The following is a 10,824-nucleotide window of genomic DNA, read 5'->3' as shown; positions in this document are numbered from 1 at the left end:
AAATCAGTAAAAATTTGATTCTGCCTGAAAATAAAAGAATCGTATGCTTGCATACATTGCGTAAGGATTCATCAGGCTGCTGATAAGATACTTGAAACTTGGTTGGATATGCGTTCAATCCATATCCAAAGCGATTTAGAAAGTACACAAGCCACGGCGGCTCGCGTCAATAGAGACCTCGTACGTGGCGCCAGCTGATGCAGTTCGGCGGTGGAGGCGAAGAGCAAAAAGTCGCTCGTGCATGTGTGCGCCATGTCTAGCGCACGTCAAAGAACCACAGGCGGTCTAAATTAGCATAATGAACAGCGCAAAACGATTATGGCGAGGAAAAGAAACAGACTACTAAATGAACTTATATTCGGAAAGACTCGGATTATGTTTTTCAAGTCTCTAAACCCAGCACCGGCTTCTGCGAGAGCTGCAGGTATTAGAGGCTTTGTAAACGCGATTCTGTCCGAATAAAAATTAACTTGGTAGTCAGCGCTTCGTGTGTTTGCTTCTTTCCTCGCTACGGTCCTTTTTATCTTATCCAATACACAAACATTCGCCGAGTCACCTAGGTTCCTGCTCTGCTGAAGGTATATATTTTAATTGGGACACCTACTACGGTTTTAGAAGAATGCCCATGAGACTTTACGGAGAAGTTAAGGTCATACACACAACAGAAAACGAGGAAAACACGGATGCGAAATATTGGCTTTGTAATCTAATTCGTGTTTTATTTGAAGAAGTGCTTTTAAAGACAGCAGATATGTGCCACTGTTCATCGGGTGTCCGCTGGGACGTTATTCTGAGCCATCCTGTTCAGGTCTGCACCCATAAGTACACTATATCGGCGAGTATGCAAAGGAAAACATGAAGGCCGTTCGGGCCTGCACCTCTTTCCTCTTGGTGGCAGATGAGAAACTCAAGAGGAAGCTGTGCAGTTAATGACCCCTTCCGCATCGAGCGACCGCCTATATACATTTGCTCTCGATCGGACGTCGAGGCGTCAACACCAAAGCGCGGCTGGACCACGTCTCGGGGGGCAGATGGCGTAATACACTTTGCACTCGTCGTTGTGATAATGAGAAGAAGCCGCAGATTGCTTCTGTAGAACAACAATCTACCTACCGGCAAACGAAAGAAAAACGAAGGCAAAAAAAAAAAAAAAGAAAATATATCGGCGTAAAAGAAATAGAGAGATATACGCTTGCAAATAAACTATGCATGCATGCTGCGATGTTGGAGATTTCCTCTTTTCTTAATCCTGCAAGTTGTCTGTAGAGATTTCTTTTTTCTAGAGCGCCAGTAAGTTCGGAAAATGTTTTTTATTTTTACAGCTCTGTAGTCACGTTAGCTTCGCTCTCTGGCGTTTGCGCAGTCGTATGTGTTGTCCCGCGTAAGCGCCACGCACCTTCATCAGGGTGTCTATACCATCGTCGCCTTCGATAAAGTGAGAGTGACTCCGTGCACGGAGCCAGCGCCACCGCAGCTCGTTCCATCTTTGCCATCTTCACCGTCGTCAGGTGCACAGGGAGCCCGATAGTAACGAGAGGCCGCCTCTCAGGAAGCACCCTGCAATTCGTCAAGCCCTCGATCGCCGGCTTCGACTGCACTTTGCCAATCGTCTTCTCTGGCAGCTGGCACCAGTCGTTGTTGAAGTCACATCGGGGCACTCTGTCTTCGAATCGAAACCTATCCAACGCATTCGACTCGGGCATTTGTCTGCAGTACACCAGGCAGGGCAGAGTAAAGCCGATTACGCCCGAATTTCCTCGATGAGATCAAAAATCCAGACGTTATATCATCATGCATGACAGAGAAACTGCCCGGAATCAATGAACGCAGAGTGCATAATGAAGCGCATCCTGCTCACTGAATGACCGTGAAGAGACGGCAGTTATAGCATTATATGCCCTTCGCTGCTTCGTTAACCATTTCGTGAACCAGCACTCCGCTCGTCGTACTATTATATGAGTCACTTCTCTCTATTCCGTCAGATGATCGGCTAACGCTCCTAATGTGCGAACGGCACGAATACTTGTCGCCACGCAAGCAGCAAGCAGTTTGCCAGAGTAGTGCGCCACCTTGAAAGCCCGAGCCGGAATAGACTGGGCAGAGTCAACGCTAACCTGACCTCCGCACAGGCAATCCGTGGCGTGCCCGATTTATTATTTCTTTATTTTCTCTCTCCGCCTGGCCGAGACGGCTTTTCGCATTCGTGAGCACGTCTTCAGTGGCGGCCCCCACATCACCTCCTCGGCTCTAGTTCACGTCGTCTCGTGCTTGCATCCACGCCCACGCATATAGTGCCACTCGTCTGCGAAACTTTACGCAACGTTGAAGCCGCGAACGAATTCCCTACATGCAGCCATGAACTGCGCCGTGTATTTTTTGGCACCGCCAAAGCCGTTCACATCTGAATTTCAGGATGCGCGCTGCAACACAGGGCAAATTCTCTGTTGTTATTACGCATCGCAAATGTTTGCAGCCATTCATACGCTGGTTCACTGCACCTTAAGTGACTGGACGATGATATGGGCAACAGGGTTGCATTTAGAGCAAGTTTTCTTTTCAAGTCGTTTTCAAACAGCGCGAAGACAAACACGGGCGTATACGCTCGTCCTTCGCGCAGTTCGAAATAGCCAGATAGAGAGAGTGATTAGACTGTTGTTCCATAAGGACGCGTGCCCGCAGCTACGGAGAGAAGCTCGACCGCTGCATGTATGAGCGCCATCCGCTGTCCCACTTGGCGGCCTGCCTCCCCCCCGCAGCTCCTACGATCCCGTTGCCCGGGCTGCGTATATCCGATCCCAACAAACGGATGCGGCGCGAGGGGGAAAACGAAGATGGAGAGGGAGAAGAGGCCTTCGGCTGGCTGTTACGAGCTGCGGCCGGCACCCCCATTCCACGCTAGCGACTCAAGGCATGGGCCTCGGCGCTCGTGTTGTTGTGGCAGCGTGCGATGCGCGTTGTCGCGTGGATGTGTGTGCGCGCTCTTGTGCTATACTTGTGCCGCGAGTCTTCTCCAAAGACCGCATGAGGCTAGTCGTCTTGTCTTGCCCGGATGAACTAAATGCGATTTGTGCATTGATTCAATCGCTGGCGTTCGGCCGCTCCACGAAACCCGATCGTGGCTCAGACGCAGGTTTGTTACATCGGCCCCGAAATGCGATCTATTTTATGAGGGAACGCAAGCCTTGTATTTCCGCAAGATCCCTTGTGCTGACTGCTAGAGTTTGTTCTAGTAACGTTGCTGCTAGCCGTTGGATGTGCGTGCGTGATGTGCCGCGAGACTACCCCAAAGACTGCATGAGGCTAGTGCTCTAGTGGCTAGTCTTGCCACGAATCAATTAAATGCGGTTTATTTGTGCACGTTTTCGATCGCTGGTGCACGGCCGCGTCATGAAACCCGTCGTGGCTCTCAGTGCAGGTTTGTGATATCGTTAACATGCAAATCGGCTCCGAAATGCTATCGCACGCTTTGTATTTCGGTGAGAACCCCACCTAAACCGTTCGGTGAAGCAAAGGCCTGCTTAAAAATAAAAAAATAATAAAGGCGACCGTTTGTAGCTGTGCTTCAACCCCAAAAGCTGATACATTACTTTTCTGAGTGCCTCTACTGCGTGCAAACACCTTCCGCCGTGCATGTAGTGAAAATGATTTGTGTATTTTGCAAGTGGCTTTAAACAGCTCGTGCAGCTGTTGCTTAGGTATTGCAGCAATGTGGCACTGTTCAAAGCTATCTTGTTTGCTTTTTAGTTTCGCAGGGTAGTAGATAAGAGTGAAAGGGTGCTCACAGTGTCATAAATGGCAATATAGCATCAACAAAACCTGCAGATGTCGCCCTTCAACAATTTTCCTTCTAGAGATTTACTTTCAGATTAAAACAAGCATTCATTGAATATCCATGCTCAGGTGGAAATTGCCACCACCAGCTGCTGCCTCTGAATACATTTTCTTTCCTTCAGCATCAGGGTTAAAGGCCAGGGCAATCGCAAGTTTCGTTTCTTTTTCACTTATTTGGTCAGTAAAGAAAGTGTTGTTCCTCCTTCGGTGTGGGATATGGTGTTTAACTTCCATAAGTGATGTAGAAAAACTGCCTATAAGAGACGTCATAGTGGACAGCTCTGCATTAATGCCATTGATTTGAGGTTCTTCGTGTGCACTGACATTGCAAGTGTGTCTTGCATTTCACCTTCATTGATATGTAACGACCACTATGGCTGGAACTGAACCCAGGTCCTCGGCCTAGCATGTCTTAATATGAGTACTATTTTCTTTTGCAAATGCAATCCTTAGAAATAGTTTGTTGATTGCAGACAGCAGCAGAAACAAAGCCTAGCACAAACACAGACTAGAAATCACTTTTTTCACTGGTACACACTATGCTACTTTATCTGTGTCAATGTGATGTGGGCATTAACAAAATCAGCCTTGCATGTTACACACATTTGCAAAAATGTTTTTTTTTTCTTGCGAACAAAGTGGTAAATGTTTAATAATAATTTATTGGTACAATATATTAATCCATTTATTTCTGCTACCAGCCCGAAGTGCAATGTTTGGTGAAGGTATGTGTCTAATACTGATCAGTTAAGCGAGGCAAAATGCATGAAACAAAGTCTATTACTGTTTTCACATAGAGGAGAAGTAATTCATTTGTAGTCAGTGTGCACGAAGCAAGAAAAGTATTAACTTTGGCATGTTTTAACCTTGACAGTGTATTCCCTTGCAGCATACTTGCGCTCTTGCTGCCCATGCAGTCATGAGGGAGCTGCACTAGTTGCTACTGTTATCATATGGGCAAACTGTCCCGATGAACTAAAATGCTGGCAGGGGTATGTCGCTGTAGGTCGCTGTATGTGAGCAATTCTTCCATTTCAAGTTCCTCGGCATTAGGTCTCACCGCTCGGCCGACAAAACCTCGAGCGTGTTGATGAGCAGCCTCATTGCCTCGGTACCCTGAGTGGGCAGGTGTCCATATGAGTTCTATCTCTCTGTCGAGTCTGATATCCGCGAGGTTGTTTCTGGCAGTATTTGATATTCTGCTACGCGAGAAGTTACGTATGGCAGTTTTTGAATCAGTGACAATTATGTCTGCATCTGCTGTAGCGATGGCTAAAGCGATTGCGGCTTCTTCCTCCTGGTCCGAGTAGCGGACTTTGACCGAAGCAGCTGATACGCATTTACTTACTGTACTGCTTAATTACAAAGATAGCAACGGCACCGTCAGCCATATAGTAATCCAAGGCGTCGGTATACACCACCCCATCGTGATTTCGGTATTTTCTGTTTAGGGCCCTAGCTCTAGCTTTCCTCCTGCCTTCATGGAAGGAGGGATGCATGTTTTTAGGCACAGGTTTGGAGATAATTTTGTCGCCAGCTCCTCTTGGTAGTGGTCCTAGTGGTTGGCTAGTGGTTCGGCATTAATTCTCATGCGGTTGAGAATTTGTCTGCCTGCTTTAGAGTTTGTTAGTCTTTGTAGCTGCAATCAGCTCCTCTACATTGTTGTGTATCCCAAGTGAGAGAAGTTTTTCGGTTGCAGTGTTTCTGGGTAGACCTAGCCCAGCCTTGTAGGTGCTTCTAATGAGTGTCTAATTTCTCCTTGTCAGATTGAATGAGGCAGAGATAAGGGACAGAGTATGTGAATCGACTTAGTACAAAGGCATGGATAAGACGACAAATGTCAGCCTCTTTCTTGCCGTTACTCTGTGTATCAGTCTAGTGATTTATCGCAGTCATTTCCAGCCTGTTGATAGTAACATTGCTCTTCCTATTGCTCTGGATGTAGAGCCCGAGCACTGTAATAGTATCAACTGTGGGTATGGGTAGTCCGTGCAGGCAGACTTTTATCTCTACTTTGTCTTGCGTTTTCCTTCTCACTGCTAGTACAGACTTATGTTGTGAGCATTTCAGCCCAATCTGGTTAGTGTATGACTGGACTACATTCACTGCTTCTTGAAGCGTTTCCTCTATGTGAGCGTCCGAACCTTTTGCTACCCACAAGGTGACATCGTCAGCATATAGGGAGTGTTGAAGATCTTGGATTTCTTCAAGTTTGGGAGGCAGACCTATCATTGCTAGGTTGAACAAGAAGGGAGAGAGGACTGATCCTTGCGGGGTTCCTCTGTCTCCTATTGCTATTTTGTCCGATGCAAGTCCTGCGATACTTAGCTCCGCAGTCCTTCCCGAGAGAAAGGAAGGAATGTAATTAAAGGTTTTGTTCCCTGCGTTTATGTTGGCGAGGGTTTGGAGAATGGCTTCATGAGAGACATTGCCGAAGGCTTTTTCCAGATCCAAGGCAAAAATCGCTTTGGTTCCGGTTTTGTTAGGGGGATCTATCACTTCTGCATGCAACTGAAGCATTACGTCCCGAGTAGAGAGTTGAGTTTTGAAGCCAATCATTGAGCTGGGCAGAAGGTCATTCTCTTCCGCGTAGTTCTAAAGCCTATTTAGAATAACATGTTCCATAAGTTTACCTAAGCACGACGTAAGAGAGATGGGCCTTAAGTTCTCTATGCTTAGTTTCTTTTTGTGTTTGGGAATAAAGACAACCTTCACGTGTTTCCACATCTGCGAAAGTTCACCTTTGTTCCAATATTCATTCATTAAGTCGTTAATTGCTGAGAGGTAGTATGTAAATGGCGAATTGCGGCCCAAATTTCCGCTTCCGCGGTCTCTCTGTCGAAGTCTTCATTAGGAACCCCTTTGTACTCATAGGTAGCATTGGGGTTGCTACCGGTATTGAGATATCTGCTTTGGAGTTCGCTTAGCAGATCTGCATCTGTACTTGGGTATTCTTATATGATTTGATTCATAATAGCATAATAATAACATATTAGCAGCGAAATGGCTGAACACAATCACTATAATATTTGGCTTTTGCTGTGCCTTGGTTGTATAGTCCTTCCCCCTAGCAATAGCAACACACTTTCACCACTAGTGCAGTCGTTGGCACGTCTACAATGCTGGAGAGGTGTGCTGCGGAGCGAACAAAGTGAAATTTTGTCTGGGCTGCTCTATTAGTGCTAAAGTGTAGCTGTCAGTGCAAGTAGTATGCCTATGCACCTTCAGTATAGCGCCATCATTGTTCCTAGAATTGGGCCCCTGCTCAAAAATTTCATTTTCTTTGTGCGACAGGTTGGTGTTCGAGCACTCCGGGCAGACTTGCTGACGTCTGTACATCAGTCTGTACATCAAAAGTTGCTGGTTTACCTCGTGCCCCCCACAGAACCAACCTTGTGCCATTGAACTTCTAGCTGCTTCCTAGAATAAAAAAAATCATCAACTGCTGTTCACTGATAGTTTAGTCAACAGATGCACCAGTCACAGTTAGCGTGCTGCCACCAGTGAAAACTGAATCAAAATGTGTGAAGTAGGACTGAGCTCATTTCTAAGCGTTATTTTAAATGCAAATTCTTTCAGTTCCATCATGTAATGAGTTACAGGACAAAAAGCAAAACGTTTTTTAATGCACACTCTATTAGGAACAAAAGTGTTCCTGTGACACAAACAGCCAGTGGTTAATAAAGCCATTTGGAGCTGCCTAGCTGTGTCATCGTGCGGAAGAGCTAGACTTTTTTCTATGGCTACAGTGGAGAATATGATGGGCTTTCGAGTTTTTCCTCCTCAGCTAACTATATCTCATTTTTTTTGTTTACACCTTAGTGAATTTACGTCCTACGAGAACTGCAGATTGCAAACTTTTTATGGCTGCAACGTGCAACAACAATGGCTTTGCAAAATGAGTACATTTCTCACACCTTACAAAAGTTTAAACACCTAATCTTTTCGGCACGATGAAAAACATACTTCTAAGGTAATCATTCCATGAAATTTTTGTTAGAAATGCTGTAGAAAAGTTTTTACCAAGAATATTTTCATCAGTTGATGTTACTGGTCTTTTGTTTGTATGAAGAAGCTGGAAACCATGATAAATGAGCAAAATGTCAATCACAGGCGGGCAAAAAGGATGTATTGAAAGCTAATATAAAAAGAAAGCTCTGCTGCCAGACATTCATTTTTTTTTACAGAAGAGAATAATATATATATGAGTTCCCGCACCCAGACGTTATGGCACTTTGACAAATGCCTAAGTCTATGCAAGCATTAAATGACCGTGGTTGCCATTGCAGCCAAGAAATGCAAAACATTGTGGTTCCACTGAGTGACAGAAGCTAGACGCACTTCACTGGCGAAGTGAAGGGAGCATTTATAATCAGCAGAGTGATGGCCAGAGAGTGCATAAACTAAAATAGAACATGAACACTCGTGAAAGAAAAAGAAAAAATCATGTGCACTCTAATACTTCACCGAGATGTGGCCATATGGTGGGATGCACCGGTAACGGCAAGGTTTCACAGCAATGTAACACTCTAGCTCATTTGATAAGATTTTCAGTGATAAATAAATCCTTTTGCTTCCTGTACTGCTGTCCTCAATTGCAAGGCAAAAGCTTGCCATTTCCATCATAATTTATGACACATTTTGGTCTGTTAGTCTCTTGAATGTGAATGTGAAGAAACCACCTACACATATTTCTGCCACTTTGTGATTCTGCCAAAAACAAATTCCGATAAATGAAGATTACAATCAGTTCGCCACTGCGTTTAAGATAGTTAGTGTATATTGAGAACTCGGTATTTTTCTGTATTTCTACCCAAGCATGCTTCGTGAATGTGCGGACAAACCCAATCATTATCCGAAAATTATCTGCATCAACTCAGCTGCGTTTTCAACTGTTGAGGACAGTATAAAAAAAAAATTCGGAGTGAGAAAAGCATAACAGAGAGATTGCTGGCAACACTCCCAGGCTTTCCACATTAGGTGTACTGTAGATGCAAGATGTGTAGTGCTGAATGACCCTATAATTCGTCTCTTGTGCTTGATTGTACAAGTGCAAAACTAAAGGAAGTGCGAGTTGCTTTAAGGTCACTGATAAGGCAAAGCCACTTGCCTATGTCGCAAGGAACCCATCACAGAAAGAGCACAATACAGGAGCCTCGAGGCACAACATACACTGACACGTGACCAAGAGAAGATGGTTTGTACTTATCGTGTTAATACAGTTCTTTACAGCTTTTGCTTAACAAAACTTTTCAGAGTTGGACAGTAATGTATATTGCGCAAAAAGACGAGACAAAGAGGAGAAGTGGACAACGACGGCGCCGTCGTTGTCCACTTCTCCTCTTTGTCTCGTCTTTTTGCGCAATATACATTACTGTCCATCATGGTTCACCAACTCGCCCAATCAGCCGTTCTTCTACTTTTCAGAGTTGTATATAATTCCTCATTAAAAACTACCTAGCACTAGTTCTAAGGAAAGTTCACACTTTTACAGCCATCTTCTACAAAATATAACTTGCCAGTACAATGATCTCAAAGCAGTGCACAAAACAGCTTTTGATAACTGCATCTCCCGAATGCAATTTCAGCGATTTCAGAGAAAGTTGCAAATTCCCTGCAGTATACCTTTAACAGTGGCTCTGGCTAGAACCCTTTGGTGCTCCTAGAGGAGGACTAAAGGGTTTTGGTACAGCTGCTACTCTCACCACTCAATCGCATTCCAAGTTGCACTTGTGGTATTAGACCTATTGCCGCATTGGTTGGGGGTGACCCTTGTGAGCAATCTCAATATTCGGCTATGCACAACCGAATTAGTATACTCGGACGAACAAGGTTTAACAGCCACTGCTGTAGCTTTGGATCTCTCTATTTACATATAGTTGCCGTCTCTCCTACTTCCACCGTAATCTTTCAGGTAAAAAAGATTAAAGTAATAATTTTCCATTGAATATCCTGTGAAACAACAATAATAAAAATTTCTATATGCTTTACTTGATTTCAATCACTTTTGGCTTTTTTCATATGCATGTCGTCACGAGCCATTCATTTTCCTACCCTTGTCTGTGCACGAAAGGAATGAAGTTGTTATAAAACTGCTGCATGGAAACCACAACAAAGAAGGAACAAATAGATGAAAGCAAAGCTGCATACATTTTTGTGATAATGAACGAACTAGTTCAGCTCGATTAAAGGAACAATGAAAAGGCATTTGCTGTGGCTAGAAAAGGTGCACTAACGATCAGTATTTCATCACTCATTTCCACGACACAAATTTTTAAGCTGGTTTTACTAACACAGATGGAGGTAAAAAATAATGCCCCTCCTTTCCCTTCAACTCCACACATGCCGATGAGAAAAGTAAAGAAAATGTCACAACCATTTCCCACTGTGGCCCATTTCGCCTGCATCATTTGGTCCCACGTGGCCAAGTTTATGTCAGTAGGGGGCAGCTAAGAGTAGGCCGTGAAATGATGTCCAAACAGACTGCGAAAAGCAATTTTGAGAAATTTGTAAATTAAAGGGGGTGAGACATTTAAAATTTGACTTGAATACCAACAAAAAAAATCCTAGAAGTGTACTGCATTACAATGACAATAATTACCTTTATAGGTTCCTTTTAGCATATTTCCTCAAAAATAAAAAAAATCAAACCTTAAAAAAAACGCAAGAAAAGAGAAAAAAACTGGAAGACATCAGCCCTAATGCGATAGTTTTAATGGCTTCCCCTGCAGATCCTCATTACTTTACAACTCGCTGAATCACCAATTCCTGAATTTGTGACTATCATCCCACACCTACTCATTAGCTTATACTCGTGAGCTACATGACGTGAAACACCAACAGCCATAGCTAAAAAGACCTGCTTCAACCAAGAACGTGCCTGCATGGCATAGGAGTAATGTGCTTGACTCGTTATCTGTTTCATGCCTGTTTAGTACGGATGAATTACTCGAGCAGTTTTTAAATGGGCATAACAGGTTCAACTAGTCTAGG

The 10,824-nt window shown here is 44.2% G+C and overlaps 1 long non-coding RNA gene across 1 annotated transcript; it reads left to right on the top strand.

Moving 5' to 3' along the window:
* The first annotated feature begins 2,802 nt into the window (after nucleotides 1-2,802).
* Nucleotides 2,803-8,413, top strand: LOC146186799 (uncharacterized). The gene is made up of 2 exons (XR_014708167.1): nucleotides 2,803-3,130; nucleotides 7,126-8,413. It is a non-coding gene; the product is annotated as an uncharacterized LOC146186799 (long non-coding RNA).
* Nucleotides 8,414-10,824: the final 2,411 nt, after the last annotated feature.

This window comes from Amblyomma maculatum, chromosome 6 (genome assembly GCF_055883805.1).
Source record: "Amblyomma maculatum isolate TAMU_Amacu chromosome 6, ASM5588380v1, whole genome shotgun sequence".
Taxonomy (NCBI): Eukaryota; Metazoa; Arthropoda; class Arachnida; order Ixodida; family Ixodidae; genus Amblyomma; species Amblyomma maculatum.
This window is presented reverse-complemented; position numbering and strand designations above follow the sequence as displayed.